The sequence below is a fragment of the Dendrobates tinctorius genome, unplaced genomic scaffold (assembly GCF_039654945.1).
Source record: "Dendrobates tinctorius isolate UK_male_01 unplaced genomic scaffold, ASM3965494v1 ptg000298l, whole genome shotgun sequence".
NCBI classification, from domain to species: Eukaryota; Metazoa; Chordata; class Amphibia; order Anura; family Dendrobatidae; genus Dendrobates; species Dendrobates tinctorius.
Genome location: NW_027361965.1, coordinates 225,687 through 250,409, shown reverse-complemented (window position 1 = coordinate 250,409; position 24,723 = coordinate 225,687). Strand labels below are relative to the sequence as shown.

At 51.5% G+C, this 24,723-nt stretch overlaps 1 protein-coding gene across 3 annotated transcripts in view; it reads right to left on the bottom strand.

The window, feature by feature from the left end:
* Positions 1-18,683, bottom strand: part of ZMYND15 (zinc finger MYND-type containing 15) — a 65,553-nt gene extending 46,870 nt beyond the window's left edge. Inside the window, exon 1 of one of the 3 annotated variants that reach the window (XR_012226956.1) lies at positions 18,122-18,683. The gene's annotated coding sequence lies outside the window, so the exon portion shown is untranslated. The remainder of the gene's footprint in view (positions 1-18,121) is intronic. The other 2 variants (XM_073560579.1, XM_073560577.1) reach the window with 2 other exon arrangements.
* Positions 18,684-24,723: the final 6,040 nt, after the last annotated feature.

Sequence of the window (24,723 nt, the reverse complement as noted above, 5' to 3'; positions counted from 1 at the left end):
GACTTGGGTATACTAATAGATCACAGACTGAATATGAGTCAACAGTGTGATGCAGCAGCAAAAAAGGCAAATGCAATTCTAGGATGTATTAACAGAAGCATAGAGTCTAGATCACGTGAAGTCATTATTTCCCTCTACTCCTCTTTGGTCAGACCTCATCTGGAATACTGTGTCCAGTTTTGGGCACCACATTTTAAAAAAGACATCAACAAACTGGAGCAAGTTCAGAAAAGAGCGACCAGAATGGTGACCGGTCTGCAAACCCTGTCTTATGAGGAAAGGTTGCAGGATTTGGGAATGTTTAGTTTGCTAAAGAGAAGACTGAGAGGAGACTTGATAGCTGTCTACAAATATCTAAAGGGCTGTCACATTGTAGAAGGATCAACTTTATTCTCATTTGCACAAGGAAAGACTAGAAGCAATGGGATGAAACTGAATGGGAGGAGACACAGATTAGATATTAGAAAAAACTTTTTGACAGTTAGAGTGATCAATGAGTGGAACAAGCTGCCACGAGAAGTGGTGAGTTCTCCTTCAATGGAAGTCTTCAAACAGAGGCTGGACAGACATCTGACTGTGATGATTTAGCGAATCCTGCTTTGAGCAGGGGGTTGGACCAGATGGCCCAGAAGGTCCCTTCCAACTCTACGATTCTATGATTCTATGTCACTGGTGATCACTGTATTACCTGTACACAGACACTGCATACTAAGTACAGATCTCTTGTGTATAATGGCACTTATGATGATATTAGTATTGTGCTTTTTTATTACTGATCGGTATTGTAGTATTCAGTCACTATGTGGTGGTAATATGTGGTCTGGTCATGGTGCGGTGTATTTGTCCTTTGTACTGTATGTGATATTATTCGGTCACTGTAGTGGTAATATGTCGTTTGGACATGGTGTGGCACTATTTGTTCCTTGTATGTGGTATTATAAATCACTATGTGGAGGTAATATTTGGTCTGGACATGGTGTGGCGGTATTTGTTCCTTGTATGTGATATTATTGGTCACCATGTGATGGTAATATGTGGCCTGGACATGGTGCGGTGGCATTTGTCCCTTGTATGTGATATTATTCGATAACTGTAGTGGTAGTATGTGGTCTGGACATGGTGTGGCGGTATTTGTTCCTTGTATGTGATATTATTGGTCACCATTGTGGTGGTAATATGTGGTCTGGACATGGTGCGGTGGTATTTGTCCCTTATATGTGATATTATTTGATAACTGTAGTGGTAGTATGTGGTCTGGACATAGTGTGCCGGTATTTGTTCCTTGTATGTGATATTATTGGTCACCTTGTGGTGGTAATATGTGGTCTGGACATGGTGCGGTGGTATTTGTCCCTTACATGTGATATTATTCGATAACTGTAGTGGTAGTATGTGATCTGGACATGGTGTGGTGGTATTTGTTCCTTGTATGTGATATTATTGGTCACCATGTGGTGGTAATATGTGGTCTGGACATGGTGCGGTGGTATTTGTCCCTTATATGTGATATTATTCGATAACTGTAGTGGTAGTATGTGGTCTGGACATGGTGTGGCGGTATTTGTTCCTTCTATGTGATATTATAAGTCATAAAACTAATCTACTTTATTTCAACATTTAAAAAGGAACAACAGTTCCTAGTAAAAGTGCACGTGAGACAAAGACAGACAAACAAAAAAATTCCCCACACAATCAATTTCTATGCGGTATTAAGGACACCAAAGCTCTTCCTTAAAAAAGGTAATTCAGTATGACAATTACTCATCAATCTCTCTCACATAAAGCTGTCTCAGTATTTTGAGCTATTGGAGCCTCTAGCAGCATTCCTTTTATTTCTGAGTCATACAAGATAATCTGGAATGCTGCAGATCGTCTATGGTGTAGAGAAAACTATCAGAACAGTGTAATGTTCTACCTATAATTACCAAAAAATAGACGCACATAGGTCCCACAGAAAATATAGCAGCAAATAAATCTCTGAATAGATACATAGGCGGCAAAATATAGCAAACTGGGGTTCACTCTCGATATATGCAAGTCATATCCCACCAGGGCACATATCCGTCATATTCTTCAACCCCCTTCTTTTCAAGTTTGCATATACATGGCTTACATCAAGGAAGGATCTCTCCCATTCCTATGACAGTGATGGGATCCTCCATAAATACACAGTTCCCTTCCCCGATGTGATTCACTGTAACCAAACTCATCAGGGGAGTCATCTGGTATGAATAAATGCCTTCATGTTCAAATAATGCCCTTGCAGAGGCTGCTCACCTGCCCATCTATATATCGCATGCCACCTTCAGTATTTCCTGTGTTCACAGGAGGGCTCGATTATCAGCGCTGACAACTTCCTGCCTCTGAGCCGCAGTGGAACGCGCAAGCATGTACAGCGCATGCGTGTACACTTCACAAGCGGCATCAAGGCAGCTATGACATGCAGAGCACATTGCGCAGGTTATGAATGGGTCACCGAGGAGGCTAGCAGGCCCAGGCTAAGTCACAGAAAACCAGAGAGGTTAGTAACTAAGCGGATGCAGACCCCTGATCCTATCCACACAACTAGCAGTAGCCGTGGAGCATGCCTACGATGCCCTAGACGCCTCAGCACAGCCGGAGAACTAAATAAGCCTAAAGCAAGAAAGGAAAAATCTAAACTGCCCCGGAGCAGACCCCAATGGAATAGATAGCCCCCAAACATATATTGTCGGTGAGACAAGATGAAAACACAAACGCAGGTAGGAAAATAGACTGAGCAAGCAATGGGGCCCACACTGACTAGACAGGACAGGAAAGGAAAGACACTGTCTGCAATCACGCAAAAAACCCTGCAAAAAGTCCAACACGTCTGATGCACAAAAACACTGAAGTCGCACGACTTTGCACGACTTGGCCCCCACTATATCAGCACTCTGGTATATTCTGAAAGCAAAGCAAAAAAAAGACCAATATAAAAGGGTACAAAACAAACTGGCACATGCAGTAACATATGTGTGGTGATTCAGCACAGCCCCAGCCGGAGCTAGCTGACCTGCACAAAGCAGAGATAGATAAAACCAGATCAAATGCAAACAGAATAGCAAATGAACCACTTAGCTGAACCATGCAGGGAAAGAGCAGGAGACATCAGACCTCAGAAGGCACAGGAAGAAAATGACCAGCAGGTATAGAGGGAGTCAGCTGTCTTAAAACCCAATCTGAAACCCCAGATCTCCAATCGTCTTCCTCATTATCAGGTGGCAAGCCTCTGTCAAACAGATCAGCTCCACTACCTCCATTAACCACCAGAGGGAGCTCAGAAAGAGAACTCTCAATCTGACCAGCTCCACTATCTTCAGTAATCACCAGAGGGAAGCCAGAGAGAGAATTCACAACAGCGCGCTCTCTCCGTCAGCGGCACCCGGACATGCAAATACATAAGTCACCAGGTCTCCTCCACAACATCATGTGACTAGACGGATCATTGACCCATGACTTTAAATCATCATGTATCCTGGTCCAAGCCCTGTTAACTACAATTAAAAGCGCTAATCACTATTTCCATAGCTAAAGCGCTTTATTAACCCCATCATTAGTCCCTGAAAGTACATAATACTACCATGATGGGTCACATCAGAGTACATACAGTGCTTGACATGGTTACACCAAATTAATCTAGATTCTAGAAGTATGATTTCTGTAGGTGATTTTTTATTTTTCTAAAAGGACAGAGGGGTTTTTTTTTTACTGGAAAAGAATACCAGGAGGAGGAAGAGGATCAAAAAATGGGATTAAAAAAATATATAAATAAACCCCCTGAGGCCAGCAGAAAGAGTATAAACCTCCATGAAGACAACCTCCCGAGTGACCCTGCGACCCTGTACCCCTATACAGGGATCTGGTTTTAAACAGAGCACAGTGGAGAGTCACCCCTAGAGTTACACCATCAGCTGTACCAGAAAGAAAAAGGGGGGTTCAAACAGAACAGCCATATAGAAAAGGGACAAAAGATATTTGGTCATTTCGACCTGTAGGGTGGAGGGTTTTTAACCAAAAAATCCACTTACATTCTTTTTGTAGGATAAGCCCATCCCAGTTACCCCCTCTAGTGGGGGGAGGAATCTTGTCTATCCCCATGACCTCCATTTTCCTATAGAATTGATGTGGTTCGCTATTGCTGTGTCCCTACGATTAACCACGTCCCTAATGTGTTCACAAATCCTCTTTCTAAACTGTCTCCTGGTCTTCCCTCTATATTCCAAGCCACACATACAAGTGGCCTTATATATCACCCCGACAGTGCGGCAGTTTATGAATCGTCGGATAGTGTATTCCTTTCCTGTGTTGCTACTTTTGAAGGTCTTCCCTTGGAGCACGGATTGACATGCTTTACAGCTCCCACATCTCTGGCATCCTTCAATGTCTCGGTCAATCCATCTTCGCATCGCTACATCTCTGAAATGACTATGAACTAGTCTGTCTTTTAAAGACCTGTTCTTTTTAAAGGTCACTTGTGGTCTGGGGCCTATAGCTCCTTCTATGTCTCCATCCATCATAAGAACCGGCCAACGACGTTGAGAATTTGGTGATGAAACGTGTCATCTCCACTTCCTCTGTGTCATCAGCTCTTTCCGATCTTTTTTAAGGGATTCCTTATAGGCTTCTTTAAGTACATGATCTGGATAGCCCCTCTCATGAAAGCGCCCTCTCAAGTCATCCGCCTGCTCCTTAAATTTGGGAATACTAGATTCCGGCGTATTCTTAAATATTGCCCTTTTGGTATACCTCTCTTTTGAGGGAGGGGGGTGGCTGCTTTTCCACCATAACAAAGAATTGGTGGCTGTCTGCTTTCTATGGTTACTGGTCTCAATTTCGCCATTTGGTCCTTTTTGGATGCAGACATCTAGGAATGTTAACTGAGACCTGTGTACTTCATGGGTATACTGTAGCCCCAGATCATTGGAGTTCAACCCTTCCACAAACGAGATAAAATAGGCCTCTGTCCCCTTCCAGATGACAAAAATATCATCAATATAGTGTAGCCATAGGGCTACGCTATGATGTTGAGAATTCACAGTGTCATTAAATGCAACCTTTTCCTCCCACAAGCCCAGTAGTAGATTAGCATAGGTGGGTGCACAAGGGCAACCCATCGCGGTACCCCTGAGCTGGTGGAAGTACTTATTGCCAAAAAGAAAGACATTGTTGGTCAGAGAAAACTCCAATGCCTTCAACACAAAGGCGTTATGTTTAAGGAAGTATCGTCTACGTGTCTTAAGATAGTGTGGCACCCCCAGGAGTATGGTCGCCACAATGGCATTACCTTCCTCCAGGGAGGATGATGTCAGGCTTGGAGGCAATGAAGGGTCTCTCTAACAGTTAACCATGTCATGCAACACAGTTCCCACTCCAGGTCAGCAGCGGGAGCTCTGAACCAGAATTGGGGGAGGAGTGCTCTCTGAGGGCCAGGAAGGGAAATGAGGAGTTAGTGTGAGGAGGGCAACGAGTGTAGACGTGTGGAGAGAAGCTGGAGGTTGAGCTGAGGATAGAGAGCTCCCTCCCAGTGATAGCGCATGATCTGGAGCCTGGTCTCCACGGTTGTATGGATACTGAAGGTCCTGCACCAGAAACCAGAGGAATAGGAAGCTGTAAATGCTCTATTCCCAACTAAGACTCGGAGGCACAACAGCGACGGGTGAGCCAAGAGAGATAGAGGGCTACAGCTGTCTGCCATATGAGGTAGTTCTAAGAGAAGATAAGAAGGAGGAACTTCAGTGTAACACAGTACTGGATGTACCTCAAGCCAGCGCTAGGAAGGAGACTACACAACCCATCTGATAGAGAGATCCCTGAGTTGCTTCCAGGCTAGCCTGCTCCTGTGCCATCTGTAACCAGGACCCTGGACTGCGTTTGCCAAGTAAAGGTACAGAAACTGCACCGTTGTGTCCTTGCCTCCTTCCTATAACATCCTCAGCACTGCTACATCTCTGTGCCAAACACTGCACCCTCTTCCTAAACCTTCCGCTACATTGCCCTGGGACTACAGTCCTGCCTGTGGAGGGCTACAACATCATCGCTGCACCACACCATCTGTCCCAGAGGATCTGTCTGCAGCGTTGGCTTAACACCTTCATTGCCGAACACCACAGGTGGCGTCATGAATCACTTATAAACTTTATTCTCAACTCAACCCCTTATACATGGGAGCCCAGGGCCACGGAGAGACCGGCCCAGTACCGAGTACCCCACAGCCCTGGGAGGGCGACCCAATAGTACTCAACAGCCATTAATCCTTTCTCATGGGGTATTGAGGAGTATAGGGCCTCAACGTCTATACTCCCAAAAATCATGTCTTCTTCAAGACATAAACCATTCAACCTACGTAAGAGATCACCCGTGTCCCGTATATAGGAGCTCAATGTCGTCACAAATGGCCTTAGTATATGTTCAATATATATGCCCAGATTTTGGGTCAGACTGTCAATGCCTGCTACTATGGGTCTGCCTTTCAATGGGTTCAAGCCCTTATGAATTTTTGGCAGGCAATAGAATGTCGCCATAGCAGGATGTATGGGGGTCAAAAATTCTCTCTCATTCTTATCAATTACTTCAAGTACAAATCCTTCATTTATCAACATTTTCAAGGATTCACTTAAATTCCTCATATTAGGTATTTGGGGTAAGTTGGGGTATCAGGCAGTACAGTGTGGTATTAGGCATTTGGGGCAGGTTGGGTTATCAGGCAGTAAAGGGTAGTGTCGGTATTTGGGGCAGGTTGGGTTATCAGGCAGTACAGTGGGGTATTAGGCATTTGGGGCAGGTTGGGGTATCAGGCAGTACAGTGTGGTATTGGGCATTTGGGGCAGGTTGGGTTATCAGGCAGTAAAGGGTAGTGTCGGTATTTGGGGTAAGTTGGGGTATCAGGCAGTACAGTGTGGTATTAGGCTTTTGGGGCAGGTTGGGTTATCAGGCAGTACAGGGTAGTGTCGGTATTTGGGGCAGGTTGGGGTATCAGGCAGTACAGTGGGGTATTAGGCATTTGGGGCAGGTTGGGGTATCAGGCAGTACAGTGGGGTATTAGGTATTTGGGGCAGGTTGGGGTATCAGGCAGTAAAGGGTAGTGTCGGTATTTGGGGCAGGTTGGGGTATCAGGCAGTACAGTGTGGTATTGGGGATTTGGGGCAGGTTGGGTTATCAGGCAGTAAAGGGTAGTGTCGGTATTTGGGGCAGGTTGGGGTATCAGGCAGTACAGTGGGGTATTAGGCATTTGGGGCAGGTTGGGGTATCAGGCAGTACAGTGGGGTATTAGGTATTTGGGGCAGGTTGGGGTATCAGGCAGTAAAGGGTAGTGTTGGTATTTGGGGCAGGTTGGGGTATCAGGCAGTACAGTGTGGTATTGGGGATTTGGGGCAGATTTGGGGTATCAGGCAGTAAAGGTTGGTATTGAATATTAGGTGCAGGTTTCGAGTGTCAGGCAGTACAGGGTGGAATTGGGCATTTGGAGTATCAGGCTGGACAAGATGATATTGAGTATTTGGGACAGGTTTGTGGTATCAGGCAGTGCAAGGTGGTATTGAATATTTGGGGCAGGTTTGAGGTATTAGGCAGTTCAGGATGATTTGGGGTATTTGGGGAACGTGTTGTCATGTCGGACGCTGTTCACACCACAGCGTCCGGCAGGCAGCGGTAGTTCCATCTCCGTCCACTATAGCCTCAGTGGCGCGGCTTGATTTTACTCAGGTTATCTGGGGTTAATCTAGCTGGAAATCAGGTGGGATGTTTGGTCACGCCCACGGTCTTTAAATAGTCGTGCTGGCCTGTGGGCATCGCCGATTATAGCTTGTGTTTTGTGCCAAGTGGTTCCGGTCTGGAGTGGAGGTGTTGGAGAGAGAAATTCATATCTGGTGGCGTATGATCCGTTGTTACCTTTTCGCCTTCCTATATTTGTGCTTTGTTTTGCCCTGTTCACATTACGGTATTGTCCGGTGTGTTTGCGGCGCGGTGTGGTTTGAGTTCTCCTTGTCTGTCATTACTGTGTGGGCTTTGGTGGTTTTACAACTCACTGGGTGGAGGGTGGAGGGTTCAGCTTAGGGCTGAGCAGGAGATAAGGGGAGGCTCAGGCATTTGCACCTTTAGCAAAAACCCTGGGTTGAGGGTCAGACAGGGTTTTCCCTAGTTTGAGGGACTCCGCAGGGGCCCCGGGTATTTCAGCCTCCTTTGACCTAAGCCTCGCATAACATTATAATCGGCCCAACATTTTTTTCATGGATTCCATGACTTCCATAAACCGCCAGTTGGCGGCGCTGTCCGTACAGGTCACCGAGTTGAAGGGGGCAGTTCAGCAGCAGGGCCTGGTTGTAGCTAATGTGCAGGCGGCTTCTGCTGGTGCAGGTGCAGAGCCAAAGATTCCGCTGCCTGAACGATTTTCTGGGGAACGCAGCAAATTTGTTATCTTTCGGGAGGCCTGCAAGTTATACTTTCACATGCGCCCGGTCTCCTCAGGTAATGAGGCTCAGCGGGTGGGTCTGGTGTTATCCTTACTGAGTGGGGACCCCCAAGCATGGGAGTTTTCCTTACCAGCCGACTCTGCTACGTTTCATTCGGTTGAGAATGTTTTTTCAGCACTTGGGCTCATTTATGATGATCCCGACAGATTGGCTTTAGCAGAATCTAAAATCCGCGCCCTCCGTCAGGGGGAACGTATGGCGGAAGACTATTGTGCGGAATTTCGCCGTTGGGCAGTAGACACACAGTGGAACGACCCAGCGCTGCGGAGTCAGTTTATTCATGGGGTCTCAGAAAGAGTTAAACAGGCCCTCCTGATGTATGAGACTCCGGCATCGTTAGAATCTGCCATGAGTTTGGTTATTCGTATTGATCGCCATTTGCGTCAAGGAGCGCAGGAGACGCTGCCTCTGGGGGAAAGCAGAGGTGCAAGTGTGGTTGCTGCAGGTGAGCCCACGGAACCTATGCAAATCGCAGGGGTATCACATGTGCAGCGTCGCGTTCCTGGGTTCAGGAAGCATGGAGCATGTTTTTACTGTGGTAAAAGAGATCATTATGTAAATGCTTGTCCTGTGCTACCTAAGAAAGTCGCACCGGCGGAAAACTGATAAGCTCAGAGGGTATGGAGGAGGCCCAACTGAGCGTATGCATATCCTCCATGATGGTATCTCAATGTATGCTCCCTGCCAGGGTTATTATTGCGGGCAGAGAGCTACCCATATCAGTGTTTGTGGATAGCGGTTCAGCCACCAATCTCATGGATGAGAGTTTGCACGCATGGCAGGTTTCAAGATCGAAAAACTCCCTCATCCTATTTGCGTGGTTACCATTAATGCCGCTCCCCTCCCACAGGGGGAGATTACTGAGTTTGTAGCTGAGGTTAAACTCCACATTGGGGTCCTACATTCTGAGTGGGTTACATGTAGGGTACTCAATAATCTCCCAGCACAAATGGTCCTGGGTTTCCCATGGTTGTCTAAGCACAACCCGGTGATTGACTGGAGAACCCAGGACATAGTCCAGTGGAGCAGTTTCTGCCAGGAAAATTGCTTGGCCACATGTGTGTCCGCCGTGAAGTCCAGCCTTCCGGAGGCATTGCTGGATTTTGCGGACGTATTCTCTGAGAGGGGTTGCTCAGAACTACCTCCACATCGAGCCTATGACTGTGAGATTAGGTTAAAACCCGGGGCTAAATTGCCAAAGGCGAGGATGTTTAGTATTTCTGGTCCGGAGAGACAAGCTCTTAAGGACTACATCGCGGAGAGTTTAAGTAAAGGGCACATCCGGCCTTCATCCTCGCCTGTAGCAGCGGGGTTTTTCTTTATTAAGAAGAAATATGGGGGGTTACGCCCGTGTCTGGATTTCCGGGAGTTAAACCAGATTACGGTCCGTGATCCCTACCCGATGCCTCTGATCCCTGATTTGTTCAACCAGGTGGCTGGTGCGAAGTGGTTTTCCAAACTTGACCTCAGGGGGGCATATAACCTCATAAGGGTCCGTCGGGGGGATGAGTGGAAGACGGCATTTAATACCCCTGAGGGTCATTTTGAAAGCCTAGTTATGCCATTTGGGTTGACAACCGCGCCTGCTGTTTTCCAACATTTCATAAATGATGTATTTGCTCATGTGCTGGGGAAATTTGTGATTGTGTACCTGGATGATATCCTCATTTATTCAAGCGACCAGAACACTCATTTAGAGCATGTCAGGCAGGTGTTACAGCTGCTCCGTGAGAATAAGCTCTATGCTAAGCTGGAAAAATGCGTATTTTTTGTTCAAGAGTTGCCTTTTTTGGGATATATTGTATCCGCTGCAGGGTTTAAAATGGACGTCGCGAAGGTGCAAGCGGTGCTGCGATGGGAACGGCCTGATAATCTAAAAGCGCTCCAGCGGTTCCTTGGGTTTGCCAACTATTATAGGAAGTTTATTAAGAATTTCTCTACTATAGCCAAACCGCTCACGGACATGACGAAAAAAGGTACCAATCTCGCTATCTGGTCTGAGGATGCGGTGCGTGCATTTGAGCTTCTGAAGAACCGTTTTGCTTCAGCCCCCATTCTGGTGCAACCGGACGTATCTAAACCTTTTACGGTGGAGGTCGATGCGTCTGAGGTGGGAGTGGGGGCAGTACTGTCACAGGGCTCATCCTTGAGCAATTTGCGTCCATGCGCCTACTTCTCCAAGAAACTGTCGCCGGCCGAACGGAATTACGACATCGGCAACAGGGAGTTGTTGGCCATCAAATTGGCTTTTGAGGAATGGCGACACTTCTTGGAGGGGGCGGCCCACCAGGTCACAGTCATCACCGACCATAAAAACCTGCTCTATCTGGAGTCGGCCAAGCGTCTGTCTCCCAGGCAGGCTCGCTGGGCATTGTTTTTTACACGTTTTAACTTTCTGGTGACTTACCGTCCTGGGGCGAAAAACACGAAGGCGGATGCCTTGTCCAGGTGTTTTCTGGGGGGAGAACCTCGGGAAGAGCCGGTACCCATCCTCCAGGAAGGTGTAGTGGTTTCGGCTCTCACGACTGAGGTAGAGGCGGAGATTGCCGAGGCCCAGGAGGAGGTACCACCAGGACTTCCCGCTAATAAGTCGTTCGTACCCCTTCATCTTCGTCTTAAAGTGTTGGGGGAACACCACGACTCGGTCCTGGCCGGTCATCCAGGGGTTAGGGGCACCTTGGAACTGGTATCGCGCCGCTTCTGGTGGCCAAAAATCCGGCAGGATGTGGTTTCCTACGTGACAGCTTGCATCACGTGCGTCAGGGCCAAGTCGCCCAGAACCCGTCCTGCTGGCACTCTACAGCCTCTGGGGATACCTAGTAGGCCATGGACAGAAATCTCCATGGACTTTTTCGCAGACTTGCCTGCCTCGGCGGGGAACACGGTCATCCTGGTGGTGGTTGATCGATTTTCGAAGATGGCGCATTTTGTGTCGTTGCCTTCCTTGCCCAACGCGAAGACGTTGGCTCAGGTCTTTATGCAGGAGGTGGTCAGACTGCACGGAGTTCCGTCGGACATAGTGTCTGATAGGGGTACCCAGTTTGTGGCGAAGTTTTGGAAAGCTTTCTGCTCACGATTGGGGATCAAGTTGTCTCATTCGTCGGCGTCTCATCCGCAGTCAAATGGTCAAACTGAGCGCATGAACCAAAATCTGGAGCAGTATTTGCGATGTTTTGTGTCTGACAACCAAGAGGAGTGGTCGACGTTCCTTCCCTTGGCCGAGTTCGCATTAAATAATCCCCGCTAAGAATCATCGGGAGAGTCTCCGTTCTTTTGTGTTTATGGGCACCATCCTCAATTTTGTACCTTGCGTCAGGGGGACTCTGGGGGCGTCCCAGAGGAGGACCGGTTAGGAGTTCAACTATCATCGGTCTGGAGGAGTGTGAAACAGCGATTGCTGAGCATGAGTGCAAGATACAAACGTGTGGCTGACTCTAGACGCGTGCCAGGTCCGGACCTGTGTGTGGGTGATTGGGTGTGGTTAGCTACTAAAAACATAAAACTCAAAATTCCATCATTGAAATTGGGTCCAAGGTTTATTGGCCCTTTTAAGATTGCTGCCATCATAAACCCGGTTGCTTATCGGTTGGAGCTTCCTGCGGTATACAAGATACACAACGTGTTTCACAGGTCTTTATTGAAAAAGGTGGTAGGCTCTGTGGACACGACGCCGATGCCACCTCCAGTCTTGGTGGATGGCAATTTAGAGTTTGAAGTCTCCAAGGTGGTGGACTCTCGAGTACTGCGCCGTACTCTTCAGTATTTGGTGCACTGGCGGGGGTATTGTCCGGAGGAGAGGTCTTGGGTACCAGCCTCGGACATACATGCGGATCGGCTGGTCAGTTCCTTTCACCGCCGTCATCCGGACAAGCCGGGTCCTATGAGTCTTGAGCTCCCTGGGGTCCCTCGTAGAAGACGGGGTACTGTCATGTCGGACGCTGTTCACACCACAGCGTCCGGCAGGCAGCGGTAGTTCCATCTCCGTCCACTATAGCCTCAGTGGCGCCGGCTTGATTTTACTCAGGTTATCTGGGGTTAATCTAGCTGGAAATCAGGTGGGATGTTTGGTCACGCCCACGGTCTTTAAATAGTCGTGCTGGCCTGTGGGCGTCGCCGATTATAGCTTGTGTTTTGTGCCAAGTGGTTCCGGTCTGGAGTGGAGGTGTTGGAGAGAGAAATTCATATCTGGTGTCGTATGATCCGTTGTTACCTTTTCGCCTTCCTATATTTGTGCTTTGTTTTGCCCTGTTCACATTATAGTATAGTCCTGTGTGGTTGCGGCGCGGTGTGGTTTGAGTTCTCCCTGTCTGTCATTACTGTGTGGGTTTTGGTGGTTTGACAACTCACTGGGTGGAGGGTGGAGGGTTCAGCTTAGGGCTGAGCAGGAGATAAGGAGAGGCTGGAGGCTCAGGCATTTGCACCTTTAGGCCTGTTTCACACTTCCGTTTTTGTGTCCGCTAAACGGATCCGTTTCCATTTTTTTGACGGATCCGCGGTAACCGCTAATGGAAGTCTATGGGACAAAAAAAACGGATCCTGCAAAAAATGGCGGATCCGTTTTTTAACGGAAACCAACAGATTTTGACGGATTTGAAAAAACGGAAGTGTGAAACAGGCCTTAGCAAAAACCCTGGGTTGAGGGTCAGACAGGGTTTTCCCTAGTTTGAGGGACTCCGCAGGGGCCCGGGTTTTGTCAGCCTCCTTCGACCTAAGCCTCGCATAACACGTGTGGGGTGAAGAGCCAGAGGTCCGCAGCGTCAGATTTCTCCTACTCCTGCACTGATTAGAAGCATTTCACCTTCATATTAAATGGTGCAGGTTTCTTTTAGTAGTGCAGGGGTAAATCTACTCAATTGAGAGCTCCTGGAAGCTTTTGGATTTATCTGTGACTGTTGCTAGGTTTTGAGTGTGTGATAATTCCCCTTTTCTCCTACTTTGGTTTTACCCCATCCTCCACTCCCCAATGCATTCCTCTGTTGTATGTGTGAGTATATTGGTATGACTGGTATTTCATTACCGTTTTCGTTATCTTTACAGGGTAGTATCAGGCAGTACAGGGTAGTATCGGTATTTGGGGCTGGTTGGGTTATCAGGCAGTACAGGGTGATATTAGGTATTTGTGACAGGATTGGGGTACCAGGTAGTGCAGGGAGGTATTGGGTGTTTGGGGCAAGTTGGAGTATTAGGCAGTACGGGGTGGTATCAGTATTTTGAGCAGTACAGGGTATTATCAGCCAGTACAGGGTGTTAACAGACAGTACAGGGTTGTATCAGGCAGTACAGTGTAGTATCGGTATTTGGGGCAGGCTGGAGTGTCAGGCAGTACAGGGCATGATCAGGCAGTACAGGGCATGATCAGGCAGTACAGGGCATGATCAGGCAGTACAGGGCATGATCAGGCAGTACAGGGCATTATCAGGCAGTACAGGGCATTATCAGGCAGTACAGGGTGGTATCGGTATTTGGGGCAGGTTGGGGTATCAGGCAGTACAGGGCATTATCAGGCAGTACAGGGCATTATCAGGCAGTACAGGGCGTTATCGGTATTTGGGGCAGGTTGGGGTATCAGGCAGTACAGGGCATTATCAGGCAGTACAGGGCATTATCAGGCAGTACAGGGCATTATCAGGCAGTACAGGGCATTATCAGGCAGTACAGGGCATTATCAGGCAGTACAGGGCATTATCAGGCAGTACAGGGCGTTATCGGTATTTGGGGCAGGTTGGGGTATCAGGCAGTACAGGGCATTATCAGGCAGTACAGGGTGGTATCAGGCAGTACAGAGTGGTATCGGTATTTGGGGCAGGTTGGGGTTTCAGGCAGTACAGAGCGGTATCGGTATTTGGGGCAGGTTGGGGTATCAGGCAGTACAGGGCATGATCAGGCAGTACAGGGTGCTATCAAATAGTACAGGGTGGTATCAGGCAGTACAGGGTGGTATCGGTATTTGGGGCAGGTTGGGGTATCAGGCAGTACAGGGCTGTTACGGCGGCGGAACACGCTTAAAAAAATATAAATAAACGTGTTCGCCACCCGGGGTTCACCGTGCGGCAGGTGTAATAACCGCTGCTGAAAAGGCAGAGCACCAGGACGGTAATGAGTTGCTGCTGCCGTATGTGTCCCTATTACTGTACCTGATACCCCAATGCTGAGCCACTGCTGCCGTATGTGTCCCTATTACTGCACCTGATACCCCAATACTGAGCCGCTGCTGCCGTATGTGTCCCTATTACTACACCTGATACCCCAATACTGAGCCGCTGCTGCCGTATGTGTCCCTATTACTGCCCCTGATACCCCAATACTGAGCCACTGCTGCCGTATGTGTCCCTATTACTGCACCTGATACCCCAATACTCAGCCGCTGCTGCCGTATGTGTCCCTATTACTGCACCTGATACCCCAATACTGAGCCGCTGCTGCCGTATGTGTCCCTATTACTACACCTGATACCCCAATACTGAGCCGCTGCTGCCGTATGTGTCCCTTTTACTGCACCTGATACCCCAATGCTGAGCCACTGCTGCCGTATGTGTCCCAATTACTACACCTGATACCCCAATACTGAGCAGCTGCTGCCGTATGTGTCCCTATTACTGCCCCTGATACCCCAATACTGAGCCTCTGCTGCCGTATGTGTCCCTATTACTGCACCTGATACCCCAATACTGAGGCGCTGCTGCCGTATGTGTCCCTATTACTGCCCCTGATACCCCAATACTGAGCCTCTGCTGCCGTATGTGTCCCTATTACTGCACCTGATACCCCAATACTGAGCCTCTGCTGCCGTATGTGTCCCTATTACTGCACCTGATACCCCAATACTGAGCCTCTGCTGCCGTATGTGTCCCTATTACTGCACCTGATACCCCAATACTGAGCCTCTGCTGCCGTATGTGTCCCTATTACTGCACCTGATACCCCAATACTGAGCCGCTGCTGCCGTATGTGTCCCTATTACTGCCCCTGATACCCCAATACTGAGCCACTGCTGCCGTATGTGTCCCTATTACTTCACCTGATACCCCAATACTGAGCCACTACTGCCGTATGTGTCCCTATTACTGCCCCTGATACCCCAATACTGAGCTGCTGCCGTATGTGTCCCTATTACTGCACCTGATACCCCAATACTGAGCCGCTGCTGCAGTATGTGTCCCTATTACTGCACCTGATACCCCAATACTGAGCCGCTGCTGCCGTATGTGTCCCTATTACTACACCTGATACCCCAATACTGAGCCGCTGCTGCCGTATGTGTCCCTCTTACTGCACCTGATACCCCAATACTGAGCCACTGCTGCCGTATGTGTCCCAATTACTACACCTGATACCCCAATACTGAGCAGCTGCCGTATGTGTCCCTATTACTGCCCCTGATACCCCAATACTGAGCCTCTGCTGCCGTATGTGTCCCTATTACTGCACCTGATACCCCAATACTGAGACGCTGCTGCCGTATGTGTCCCTATTACTGCCCCTGATACCCCAATACTGAGCCTCTGCTGCCGTATGTGTCCCTATTACTGCCCCTGATACCCCAATACTGAGCCTCTGCTGCCGTATGTGTCCCTATTACTGCACCTGATACCCCAATACTGAGCCTCTGCTGCCGTATGTGTCCCTATTACTGCACCTGATACCCCAATACTGAGCCTCTGCTGCCGTATGTGTCCTTATTACTGCCCCTGATACCCCAATACTGAGCCTCTGCTGCCGTATGTGTCCCTATTACTGCACCTGATACCCCAATACTGAGCTGCTGCCGTATGTGTCCCTATTACTGCACCTGATACCCCAATACTGAGCCGCTGCTGCAGTATGTGTCCCTATTACTGCACCTGATACCCCAATACTGAGCCGCTGCTGCCGTATGTGTCCCTATTACTACACCTGATACCCCAATACTGAGCCGCTGCTGCCGTATGTGTCCCTCTTACTGCACCTGATACCCCAATACTGAGCCACTGCTGCCGTATGTGTCCCAATTACTACACCTGATACCCCAATACTGAGCAGCTGCTGCCGTATGTGTCCCTATTACTGCCCCTGATACCCCAATACTGAGCCGCTGCTGCCGTATGTGTCCCTATTACTACACCTGATACCCCAATACTGAGCTGCTGCTGCCGTATGTGTCCCTATTACTGCCCCTGATACCCCAATACTGAGCCTCTGCTGCCGTATGTGTCCCTATTACTGCCCCTGATACCCCAATACTGAGCCTCTGCTGCCGTATGTGTCCCTATTACTGCACCTGATACCCCAATACTGAGCCACTGCAGCTGTATGTGTCCCTATTACTGCACCTGCTGTGTGGTTCTGTGTGACCTCTAAATTCTAAAGCAACCCTCTAGAATATAGTAATGCCTGGTTGAAAGTGCCCTAGAAAACAGTGCCCACATTTTGTCCCCTAGGAAGTAATACTGCCCTCTGTGCGCCTTTGACAGTCACAGTAACCTGAGTCCTCCTATAGTAATAAGTGCCCACTTTACATTTAGTAATGTCCCGAGTCTCCCCCTAGTACCGCTCGCCTATACACAGTATAATGCTCTCTTATACAGTCTAATAAAATGACAGTTTGGGCAAAACAATAGCGTTTATCAAGGGGTTTTAGCTTGCAGAATGCCTGTGCTTTTCCAAGTGATTTGAAGCATCGCTTGGAAAACTGATTGACAGGTTGGTCACACACAGCATAGTGCTTGACAAGTGTGACCAACGTTTTACTGTTGCTGCTGCCTATGCGGCATCCAGAGTGAAAGATAGAGCGTTAAAAAAAATAAAAAAGTTATATACTTACCCTCTGACGGCCCCCGGAGTCCTCAGCGATGGTCCCGGTACGTTCCATAATGCATCCCTGGGAACGGAACGTACCGGGAGCATCGCTGAGGACTCCGGGGTAAGTATATCACTATTTTTATTTTTAATTCTATTTTTCACAGGATTATTGTACCCAAGGCATGGAGGACAGTCTCCTCTCCTCCAGACCCTGGGAACCATCTGCACATGAAACGCTCAGTTTACGCGTGGTGGGCATAGCCACATGAGGAAAGTGAGCGTTTCAATGCATTCCGCCGCGATTCCGCAGAAATAATGAACATGCTGCGGATTTTATCGCTATGTAATTCCGCAGCAGTAAAATCCGCAGCATGGGCCCAGCGACTGCGGAATCCCATAGGATCGCATGGGGATGCGTTTAAGCGTTTTGTTTTTTTTAGTGTTTCCGCAGCTGCAAAAACGCTAAACAAACACAACGTGGGCGCACAGACTAATAATTACACGCCGGCACAAACAGCCGCTAAGATAAGGTGATCGATACACTGTTTAACCCTCCCTCTGCCTGCCAGGGAGGATGCGCCGCTTTCTCTGCACAGGTCAGTGACTGCAGCCAGCAGTGCGATCTCTACTTTGCACTTTTCCTGGTTTTCTCTCAGTCCCAAAGTGCAGTAAATTCCCAGGCCAAGACAAAGCATCGCCATATAGCGCACCAGTGACCGCTGCAAAGTGCCTGAAAACTACGTAAGGAGAGCGTCATGTAATGAACGTTACACCCCAATAGCAGTAAGCTGTATGTATATATCCAAAGCAACAGATTAGACACATCAAATAGTAAATGACATGTGCTAAGGTACTCATCAGTCCACTGGTCCTGCTGCTGCTCCTCGGCTGTCAGGCTCCTCCCTGGGCAGGCAGAAGCAGGCGAGTGCAGATGCAGTGAGCCGAGCTCACAGGCAGAGGCAGAGCCCCCGTCCAGGCTGCTGCTGGAGCTGATGACTTCTCTGCAGCAGGGAGCTTTCAAGGAGAGCGCTCAGCCAGGATTGGGTGAGTGACCTCCCTCCCCCTCTGCAGAAGAGCGGTCACATGACTCACTCCCTGCACTATGATTGGAGGCCTGTCATTCCTTCTGTTAACTCCCTGTGATCAGGTTTTGTACCGTGCATGTTACTTAGATTCCCTGCGCAGTACAAACGCAGGGGAAATAAAAGATGATCATTGACCGGAGGCAGCTCTGGGTGAGCCCCCTCAGAGCGCAGGGCCCGGGGCGACCGCCCCCTCTGCTCCCCTGGTAGCTACGCTACTGAATCACACGCTTGTGCTGACATGACATCGGCAAGGGAGAATCCTAAATGTGTGCAGTGCATTAGTTGTGAGAATTCAGAAGCTGCAACGTCAGGATTCAGCTCTGCAGGTTCCAGTGTCATCACACGGACACTTCACTCATATGCGATTTTCATAGTTATGGTCTTGTGACAACGAGCTTCTCTTCCTGCTTTCAGTTTTTTACTGAACATTGAGAGCATTAGGGAGAGCAGCTCGTGGCTACATGGCTAAGTGTGCAAGTCGCATATGTACTGGGGGGGGGGGAACCAGATTCTTGCCCCGGGTGCCAGGAAGCCCAGATACACCTCTGGCTCCATACACTTCGTACACACACGGCTCCTCTCCGTACACCCCGTACATACGCGGCTCCGCTCCGTACACCTCGTAGACACGCGGCTCCGCTCTGTACACCCAATACACACGGCTTCGCTCCGTACACCTCGTACACACGCGGCTCCTCTCCGTACACCCCATACACACGGCTTCGCTCCGTACACCTCGTACACACGCGGCTCCTCTCCGTACACCCCATACACGCGGCTCCTCTCCGTACACCTCGTACACACGCGGCTCCTCTCCGTACACCTCGTACACACGCGGCTCCTCTCCGTACACCTCGTACACACGCGGCTCCTCTCCGTACACCTCGTACACACGCGGCTCCTCTCCGTACACCTCGTACACACGCGGCTCCGCTCCGTACACCTCGTAGACACGCGGCTCCGCTCCGTACACCTCGTAGACACGCGGCTCCGCTCCGTACACCTCGTACACACGCGGCTCCGCTCCGTACACCTCGTAGACACGCGGCTCCGCTCCGTACACCTCGTACACACGCGGCTCCTCTCCGTACACCTCGTACACACGCGGCTCCTCTCCATACACCTCGTACACACGCGGCTCCTCTCCGTACACCTCGTACACACGCGGCTCCTCTCCGTACACCTCGTACACACGCGGCTCCGCTCCGTACACCTCGCACACACACGGCTCCGCTCTGTACACCTCGTACACACACGGCTCCTCTCCGTACACCCCATACACGCGGCTCCTCTCCGTACACCTCGTACACACGCGGCTCCTCTCCGTACACCTCGTACACACGCGGCTCCTCTCCGTACACCTCGTACACACACGGCTCCGCTCCGTACACCTCGTACACACGGGGCTCCGCTCCGTACACCTCATACACACACGGGGCTCCGCTCCGTACACCTCATACACACACGGCTCCGCTCCGTACACCTCGTACACACACGGCTCCTCTCTGTACACCCCATACACACGGCTTCGCTCCGTACACCTCGTACACACACGGCTCCTCTCCGTACACCTCGTACACACGGGGCTCCGCTCCGTACACCTCGTACACACGGGGCTCCGCTCAGTACACCTCATACACACGGGGCTCCGCTCAGTACACCTCATACACACGGCTCCGCTCAGTACACCTCATACACACGGCTCCGCTCCGTACACCTCGTACACACGGGGCTCCGCTCCGTACACCTCATACACACACGGCTCCTCTCCGTACACCCCATACACACGGCTTCGCTCCGTACACCTCGCACACACACGGCTCCTCTCCGTACACCTCGTACACACACGGCTCCTCTCCGTACACCCCATACACACGGCTCCGCTCCGTACACCTCGTACACACGCGGCTCCTCTCCCTACACCTCATACACACACATCTCCGCTCCGTACACCTCATACACACACGGCTCCTCTCCGTACACCCCATACACACGGCTCCGCTCCGTACACCTCATACACACACGGCTCCTCTCCGTACACCCCATACACACGGCTTCGCTCCGTACACCTCGCACACACACGGCTCCTCTCCGTACACCTCGCACACACACGGCTCCTCTCCGTACACCTCGTACACACACGGCTCCGCTCCGTACACCTCGTACACACGGGGCTCCGCTCCGTACACCTCGTACACACGCGGCTCCGCTCCGTACACCTCGTACACACGCGGCTCCGCTCCGTACACCTCGTACACACGCGGCTCTGCTCCATACACCTCGTACACACGCGGCTCTGCTCCATACACCTCGTACACACGCGGCTCTGCTCCATACACCTCGTACACACGCGGCTCTGCTCCATACACCTCGTACACACGCGGCTCTGCTCCATACACCTCGTACACACGCGGCTCTGCTCCATACACCTCGTACACACGCGGCTCTGCTCCATACACCTCGTACACACGCGGCTCTGCTCCGTACACCTCGTACACACGCGGCTCCGCTCCGTACACCTCGTACACACGCGGCTCCGCTCCGTACACCTCATACACACGGCTCCGCTCCGTACACCTCGTACACACGCGGCTCCGCTCCGTACACCTCGTACACACGCGGCTCCGCTCCGTACACCTCGTACACACGCGGCTCCGCTCCGTACACCTCGTACACACGGCTCCTCTCCGTACACCTCGTAGACACGCGGCTCCGCTCCGTACACCTCGTACATACACGCGGCTCCGCTCCGTACACCTCGTACACACGCGGCTCCTCTCCGTACACCTCAGACACACACGGCTCCTCTCCGTACACCTCGTACACACGCGGCTCTGCTCCGTACACCTCGTACACACACGGCTCCGCTCCGTACACCTCGTACACACACGGCTCCTCTCCGTACACCTCGTACACACGCGGCTCCTCTCCGTACACCTCGTACACACGCGGCTCCTCTCCGTACACCTCGTACACACGCGGCTCCTCTCCGTACACCTCGTACACACGCGGCTCCTCTCCGTACACCTCGTACACACGCGGCTCCGCTCCGTACACCTCGTACACACGCGGCTCTGCTCCGTACACCTCGTACACACGCGGCTCCGCTCCGTACACCTCGTACACACGCGGCTCTGCTCCGTACACCTCATACACACGCGGCTCTGCTCCGTACACCTCGTACACACGGCTCCGCTCCATACACCTCGTACACACGGCTCCGCTCTGTACACCTCGTACACACACGGCTCCTCTCTGTACACCTCGTACACACACGGCTCCTCTCTGTACACCTCGTACACACACGGCTCCTCTCCGTACACCTCGTACACACGCGGCTCCTCTCCGTACACCTCGTACACACGCGGCTCCTCTCCGTACACCTCATACACACGGCTCTGCTCCGTACACCTCGTACACACGCGGCTCCTCTCCGTACACCTCATACACACGGCTCTGCTCCGTACACCTCCTACACACGCGGCTCTGCTCCGTACACCTCGTACACACACGGCTCCTCTCCGTACACCTCGTACACACGCGGCTCCTCTCCGTACACCTCATACACACGGCTCTGCTCCGTACACCTCATACACACGCGGCTCTGCTCCGTACACCTCGTACACACGGCTCCGCTCCGTACACCTCGTACACACGCGGCTCCTCTCCGTACACCTCGTACACACACGGCTCCTCTCCGTACACCTCGTACACACGCGGCTCCGCTCCGTACACCTCGTACACACACGGCTCCTCTCCGTACACCTCGTACACACGCGGCTCCGCTCCGTACACCTCGTACACACACGGCTCTGCTCCGTACACCTCGTACACACGCGGCTCCTCTCTGTACACCCCATACACACGGCTCCGCTCCGTACACCTCGTACACACGCGGCTCCTCTCCCTACACCTCATACACACACATCTCCGCTCCGTACACCTCGTACACACGGGGCTCCGCTCCGTACACCTCATACACACACGGCTCCTCTCCGTACACCCCATACACACGGCTTCGCTCCGTACACCTCGCACACACACGGCTCCTCTCCGTACACCCCATACACACGGCTTCGCTCCGTACACCTCGCACACACACGGCTCCTCTCCGTACACCTCGTACACACACGGCTCCGCTCCGTACACCTCGTACACACACGGCTCCTCTCTGTACACCCCATACACACGGCTCTGCTCCGTACACCTCGTACACACGCGGCTCCTCTCCCTACACCTCATACACACACATCTCCGCTCCGTACACCTCATACACACACGGCTCCTCTCCGTACACCCCATACACACGGCTCCGCTCCGTACACCTCATACACACACGGCTCCTCTCCGTACACCCCATACACACGGCTTCGCTCCGTACACCTCGCACACACACGGCTCCTCTCCGTACACCTCGTACACACACGGCTCCGCTCCGTACACCTCGTACACACGGGGCTCCGCTCCGTACACCTCGTACACACACGGCTCCGCTCCGTACACCTCGTACACACACGGCTCCGCTCCGTACACCTCGTACACACACGGCTCTGCTCCGTACACCTCGTACACACGCGGCTCTGCTCCATACACCTCGTACACACGCGGCTCTGCTCCATACACCTCGTACACACGCGGCTCTGCTCCATACACCTCGTACACACGCGGCTCTGCTCCGTACACCTCGTACACACGCGGCTCTGCTCCGTACACCTCATACACACGGCTCTGCTCCGTACACCTCCTACACACGCGGCTCTGCTCCGTACACCTCGTACACACGGCTCTGCTCCGTACACCTCGTACACACGCGGCTCCGCTCCGTACACCTCGTACACACACGGCTCTGCTCCGTACACCTCGTACACACGCGGCTCTGCTCCATACACCTCGTACACACGCGGCTCTGCTCCATACACCTCGTACACACGCGGCTCTGCTCCATACACCTCGTACACACGCGGCTCTGCTCCATACACCTCGTACACACGCGGCTCTGCTCCATACACCTCGTACACACGCGGCTCTGCTCCGTACACCTCGTACACACGCGGCTCTGCTCCGTACACCTCATACACACGGCTCTGCTCCGTACACCTCCTACACACGCGGCTCTGCTCCGTACACCTCGTACACACGGCTCTGCTCCGTACACCTCGTACACACGCGGCTCCGCTCCGTACACCTCGTACACACACGGCTCTGCTCCGTACACCTCGTACACACGCGGCTCTGCTCCATACACCTCGTACACACGCGGCTCTGCTCCATACACCTCGTACACACGCGGCTCTGCTCCATACACCTCGTACACACGCGGCTCTGCTCCGTACACCTCGTACACACGCGGCTCCTCTCCGTACACCTCCTACACACGCGGCTCTGCTCTGTACACCTCGTACACACACAGCTCCGCTCCGTACACCTCGTACACACGGCTCCGCTCCGTACACCTCGTAGACACACGGCTCCGCTCCGTACACCCTGTAAACCCTTCCTGACCCCACACGACTAGACCAATGGATGTTTGGCAGGTTAGGCTGGGTTCACACGTAGCGGAACTCTCGCGGAAATTACTGTGAGAGTTCCGGAATTCCATTCTGCGGGAAAATCGCATTTTAAATTCCCGCGATTTTCCCGCATTTTCCAAGCGATCTGTAGCATCGCTCGGAGAACTGATTGACAGGTTGGTCACACTCGTCATACACAGTGTTTGACGAGTGTAACCAACTTTTTACTACTGATGCTGCCAATGCGGCCTCAATAGTAAAAGATAGAATGTAGAAAATAATAAAATAAAAAATATTGTTATTCTCACCTTCCGGCGTCCCGCGCAGCCTTCCCGCCTCTCTCCCGGTCCCAGTAATCCTTTGCGACAATTACCGCGATGACGTCGTGTGAATCCCGCGAGAACGGACGTCATTGCTCGCCAAGGATTACTGGGGCCGGGAGCGTGGAGACACCGGAGGGTGAATAGAACCCATTTTTGTATTCTCTGTTACAGGGTATGGTGCCGGGAGCACAGTCTCCTCTCCTCCGGACCGTGGGAACATCCGCACTTGTGCTGCTTACTTTTCGCACGGTGTGCACAGCCACATGCGGGAACAATGCCTTCCTATGGGGCGGGATCGCCGCGGCAGCATTAGCACAGCACTGCGGAATCCCATAGGGAGGCTTATTTTTCGCAGCAAAATCGCGCGGTTAAAACCGCCGCAGAAACGCGACGTGTGAACGCAGCCGTATAGCTTCACTCAGCCACTATTCTTCTGGAATAATCTCAGGTATATGATGACCCCGTCACGTGACCGGGGGCCACAGCGTCTGAGCGCCCGGGGCCCTGGCGACATCATCAAATAATCATCCTCAACACC